The sequence below is a fragment of the Tamandua tetradactyla genome, chromosome 7 (assembly GCF_023851605.1).
Source record: "Tamandua tetradactyla isolate mTamTet1 chromosome 7, mTamTet1.pri, whole genome shotgun sequence".
Taxonomy (NCBI): domain Eukaryota; kingdom Metazoa; phylum Chordata; class Mammalia; order Pilosa; family Myrmecophagidae; genus Tamandua; species Tamandua tetradactyla.
Genome location: NC_135333.1, coordinates 101,897,750 through 101,904,034, shown reverse-complemented (window position 1 = coordinate 101,904,034; position 6,285 = coordinate 101,897,750). Strand labels below are relative to the sequence as shown.

Here is a 6,285-nt window from a genome sequence, read left to right as displayed (position 1 = left end):
CCTAGATTTGGGTTATTCTGCAACCCTCAGCACTATTACATAATTCTCTAAGCCTCAGTTTCCTTATTTGTAACGTGGGAGTTGTATCAGTAACCTAGCTTACAGGCTAGGGTAATGTGGGGATTGTATCATGACCCTAGCTTATAGGCTATGTGAGGATTAGGTGGGAGAGTGCACAGAAAGCACTTAATACTAAAAAAATTCATTCATTCAACAAATATTTAAAGGCCCTACTTGTGTAGGCTTTGGACAAGTGGCAAACAAAACATATAGTCCTGCTTGGTGGTAGAATGTTCACCTTCATGCAGGAGACCTGGGTTCGATTCCCAGACCATGCACCTAAAAGAAAAAAAACAAACAGTACCAAACCTGGGAATTGTATACAATAAAATGTATGAAAAAAAACATAAAGGAAAGTGGGTTCAGTGATGGAGAAGGTACTGAGATTGGTCTGGGGAATAAGGGAATGTTTGAGCAAGAAGCAGCAAGAGAGTTGTATACAGAAGTAACAGCATCAGCAAAGGCCCACAAGGACTGGGGAAAACACATTCTGTGGAAGAACTAAAAGGAGGCCAATAAACTATGACTACAGCAGAGTATGTCACAAGAATAATATGAAGGAAATTTAAAGGGAAAGGTAGTAAACAGAGTAAACAGTTCTCCACTGCCATAATAAAGACTAGATTTTTATTCTAAGTAATAATGGGAAGCTACTGGGAGATTTCAAGCAGGGAACCATTTTATTTAACAAATTTACAAGCCAGGAAATCACCAAAGCAACATTCCATTTGGCTAAAAAGACTGGCATTCAAAATACACTAAAGCATTAAAACTCATCTTTGCTTAAAAATACTATTGTTTAATCCTTCTAAGTAGAAAAATTTAAAATATATTAGCCATTTCCTGTCTTGGTTAAAGAAAAGTTAAAAGCATCTCAAAAAAAATGTGTAACTAAGATAACTGTTGTCTTTTTCTCCCTTTTTTAATGCATCCATGATCAGCATTTATTATGAGCTATAGATATAAGTTTAATTTTTATCACTTGCCTCTCTAATTTTGAACTGCAAAATATATGGTTGTTCAAGATCCTGGGCAAAAGAACTGGCCAAACTTCCTGGGATATAAATTATCAAAGACTAAAAGAGACTAAATTTGTGCCATTAAAATTTTTTTTTAAATAAGATCATCATCTTCACCATCCTATCAGTGAGTACCTTTTGAGTACTTAGGAAAATTCAAGGTATTCTGTCCCTATGAAACGTATTCCTGCAAAGGATAGGCTAAGCCATCTAAAAATTTTTGAGAATGAAGGAAATCTTAGGAAAAGTCTGTATGTCATGTGAGGAAATATGAATTCTAAGAACAAATTCTCTAAAGGGCTGATACAAAGTAACAGTGGTTGTTGGAAGCACCTCCTTCATTAGTTTGAAGAGCGTCAAATGGATTCTACCAGATAAATCAAGATGGCAGTCCACTATGGGGAACTGAGGAAAATGGATTAACACAGTAATGCTATGATAACATACAGCCATGACAAGGTTCTTTTAACATGGACTCCATGAAATGAATGAAGATGTAAGTCTCTTACTCCACACAAATGGACAATGGATTTGACTTTTAAAGGCTTTTTATATTACTGAAGTAGATTTTTTACATTTAGAGAAGAAAGATGGCACACTAACATAGATGAAATTCTGAATATTTGAATTTTTTGCAATTTGATTTGAATGAGGATAGCCTTATGGAATGTTAATTTTAATAAAACTCTAACATTTAAAAAAAAAGCAGTTACATTCCAATACTTAATACTGCTAAGTTTTCTATTTTATAGTCCATTTAAGAACTATTTTACTTCTCTAGTCACAGAAGAATATAACTTTTTATATTTATATTAATTTTTTAGTTCATCCATCATGCTGTAATACTCACAATATGGCTTTAGTGTCAGATTGTGCATCTGTGCTTGAAGGTCAAACACTTGTAGGTCAAACATAGAGTTTTATAAAACACTATAAAAAAGTTACATGCTAGATTACTTTATGGTAAAAAGAAGACTTTATACCTGACCAGTAATCCACTTTTCCAAGATCATATTGATCAGAAATTAATGAGAGGAGATGGTGGAGATTATTAATAAACAAAGACCCAAAAGTACTCCCTTCCCTCATTATTTCAGTCCAACTCTTTTACCTTTTATATGCTTAAGAACACGTCTGTCTCCTTTAAAGAACTGCAATTTTGGTAGAAAAGAGAAATAAGCCATTAAAGCATTAAATTCGTCAACAAACATTTATAAGGCCCTTACTAAGGGCTGGACCTAGGTATTGTGCTAGATGGTCAGGTTAAGATGCAGTCTGTGATTTCAAGTAACTCAGGGATTATTCAAAGGTCATTTCCAAGGCCAATGACTTAATCCATCATACATTCCACAAATATACTTTGTATATCTACTATGTGCCAGCCACTGTTCTAAAACAGATTTAGCAGTGAATAAAACTTTGCTCTCTTGGCTCTTGCATTATGTTAAGGGTTGACAAGTAAACAAACATGTCTCAAGAGGTTTTTAAAATAAAAAAAAGCTACCCCCCAAAATAAGTCAGAGTAAAGGGACAGAAGAGGTATTTTATATGGAGCCTTCAGATTCAGGCTGAAGATACATCTAGCCAGCAAACAGTGGGTCAGGACCTATAATTTCCACACACATTTATTTGATATATTAAAAGGTACCCATTGTCTCCGCATCCTACCAAATTAAACATGATTTTCTCAGTCTCCATTTTTCTTATATTCCTCCAAGCATGTGACACTACTGACCATTCCATTTTGAAACTCTACTGCCTTGAATGACAAATTTCCTATCCTGGATTTACATTGTGCCATTGGTTTAGAATCAATATAAGCTTATTTAGATTATATAAAAGATTTAATTAGTATCTTCCCTACCCAAAAAGGGAAACAGGTTTTAATTGATAAGGAAATTAGACAGGATCTAGAGAGAAGACTTAATTTTGTTCTTATATCCCTAATAGTTCTTTTGTTTTTTAGTCCCAATAGTTTTTTGAAGAACATAAAACAATGTAATGATATTTGGTCAAAGCATTGTAGAGTAACAGCAACACCAAAAAGTAACATCTGTACAACATGTTTCATTCTACTTAAATTTATTTACATTTTATCTCACTTAATCCTCATAAAACAATAAAACACTATGAGTTAGATAATAGTTTCATGTTAAAACAAGATCTTAACTTTGCAGATTGACATCATTCAAAAGATTAGATTTAAATAATTATCTACTCTTTTCTATAAAATTTCTTTATTCCCACCCATTACAGAAGCAATACATGTAGCGAACTATGGAAAATCTGGAAAATGATTAAAAGTATAATGAAAAATAGAGGAAAACAACAACAAAACAAATAATAATCCCAATATTCAAAAATAACATTTGTTGACCTTCTGGAAATTTCAACTTTCTTCAAGGTAATCCTTATTAGGTTTGGCTGTTTTTAATTCCTTCATACTAGCTAAAAATATTAATGTTCCCTAACAAGCTTGCTTTTTATTAAAAGAAAAAAAAAAGTAAACTGTAATGAGGGCTATTTTAATGAAATCAAATGAAACAATTTTCACAATTTTTTTTTTTTGCTGGGTAAAACCATTTAATTAACTGACCAAAGCACTTCATTTTTTTCTGATTGAGGTAAAACCATTAAACACGGTTCACAAGAAAATACAATGACTATTGAACTACCATTACAAGAAGTTTGAAACCTCACTAGTTGTTCATATAATAGTTTTACAAATTCATACAACTGTACAGTCTACTTAAGCTAAGTTTAGTGTTAACCAAAAGACCAGTATCAAAGACCTAGACACTCAACTACTACTTTTGCAGTGACTATAGTTTTGCAACAGAAGAATGGCTGTCACCTTATGAAAATATTCTACATTAAAAATTACTTGGCTAGTGATGTGTACGGTTTTTACTCATTCTTTGGGTGGGTGTGTGAAGGCTCGTAGGAGAGCAAACACCTGTTCCTATTTTGTATGCCTCTCCCTCACTTGTATAAAATAACCACTGCCTTGCCATGCATATGAGAATTGGGAAGATAGTGCTACAATCTTCATAAATTTTGGTTTTTAGGCAAGCTGGCTAATTTTTTTCTAAAGCTTTTCTTTTGTGTGTTCAGATCCTATTTTAGTCCTAAATGTAGATTACCTTGTTAGTGAGGGTGTCTGAATGTCCAAATGAGGACAGAGACAACAAAGCAGTTCAGAAACACAGTAAATGTTTTTCTTCCATGTGAATCTAGCTTTAAGGTGTCATTTTGTCACCAGACAGCTTTCTTTAATCAATAGCAAAAGCTTTGGAACACTGCAGATTTACTTTAACAGTATTAACATTAATATTTTTGTTACAGCACTGAAGTTCACTTACTGGATATGAGACATACATATCATGCACATTCCAAGACAGAAGTTAAGTATATCAGTGTCACAAATGATGTTACAAATAGTTTAAAAATTTACAGCAAGTTCAAAACTTTCCTAAATATTGAAATCACCATGTTTTAAGGACAGACTGGAATGTTACAAATGATTCTGCAAAATACAAAAATAGATATGCTTCCACCAAATGCTTTAATAGTTTTTCCGATCATTCTCATCTTTTGGTTCTTCCTCGTCTGAGTACACAGTGGGCTCCTCCCCCTCCTTCAGCAGTGTGCCCACGTGATGATACTTAAACGTGAACTGAGAGAGCTCAGTCACTCAGGGTCTCCTGCTGGGCAGGAGTGAGGTCAGACAGGTCATCGTACTCGTCCTTCAGTGCTTCCTTATCCAGGCAAAATGTGGCAAGGCCTCTGGATGCATCTCTTCCAGCAAAGACCCCGTATGGTCCCTCGGGCCCGTAGAACTTGCGGCCTTTGGTCACGTCGAACACCTTGCCGTTGATGGCCATGAGTATGCGCGAATCCTGGACGCCCGTCGAAGCGCCGCAGCTCCGCAGGGGTGAAGTCGTGCCGCTTGAGGCGGGGCAGCCGGGGCGGCTCGTAGTCGTCGCTGTTGCCGCCAGCCGCGGGCTGGTCGCCGCGTACGATCTTGTAGAGCAGAAAGATGCAGAGGCCAAGCAGCAGCAGGTTGAGCAGCGACGTGAAGATCTCGTGCAGCAGCCCGCAGCTCTCCAGGTCGCTCGTGTCGGCGCCCGTAGCCGCCAAATCCTCGGAAGCCATGATCTCTGGAGCAAAGGTTCAATTTTCACAATTTTTAAAATTGAAATTCACAATTGGAAAAAGACTAAACAAATTTAGTCAATAAACATTAACTGTAATTGTGCCAAGTGCTTTATGCCAGGTGATACAGGCAAAAGATCATGCACTTTAAGAAAACTGGATTCTCACCTATTCAATCTCTTTGCTTTTTGATACTATTGCTTTAGAAAGACTGGTTAGCTGATTGTCTTCAAATAATTCTATGCCATCTGGTGCATTTGACTCAGGTTCTTCTGGTTGGTCAATAAACAATGATGCTGTGGATCCCATAATTAGAAATATTTAAATTGTTTTTTTAAAAGGACATATAATATTTCAATTGGCTGCGTAGGGCTCTAACTAAACAGACTATTTTTTTTTAAGTGCTAGGCTTAACCTGTTTTAAGAAAACATTTTCAATTTTACTATGCATAAGGAACACAGATGATTAAAGAGGAAATAACTGCTACATTTGTATTTAGGTAAGAAAAAGATTTATTACATTCCAAAAATGTATTTTGTACTACATTAGGACTTTCAGGGTGGATCATAGGAAGATTGAAGAGTAGGAAGCTCCAGGAAACAATCCCTCAACTGAACATTCAGGGAATGTCTGAATAAACTATTTCAAAACTCTACAGTCCAGCAGAATACTGTATAGCATACACGAAGAGCTAGAGGAAGAGGCTGGTTAATTACAGTAAACATCAAGAAACAGCCCTCTGTTTGTCCATCCTCCACTCTCACAATTTAAAGGCTAGGGAATGGAAGGAGAAAGTATAGGAATAATGTATGTTACACTACTGAAGTCAAGTTGGTATCAAATCAAATATAGTTTTCATATATTTAGGATGTTAAATTTTAACCATGGTAACCACAAGGAAATATGTATGAAAATTATGTCCAGAGAGAAATGAGAAGAGACCCAAAACAATACAAAAATCAACTAAATACGAAAGTAGACATTAACAGAAGAACTTATGTACCAAAAAGGTATAAGATTTACAAAGGCTAAAAGGCAAAATTGCAGAAG

General features: G+C 35.4%; 1 pseudogene; it reads right to left on the bottom strand.

Annotated features, from left to right (window-relative positions):
• Positions 1–4,446: 4,446 nt before the first annotated feature.
• On the bottom strand, positions 4,447–5,234 carry LOC143689901 (membrane-associated progesterone receptor component 1 pseudogene; annotated as a pseudogene).
• Between the last annotated feature and the right edge of the window lie 1,051 nt (positions 5,235–6,285).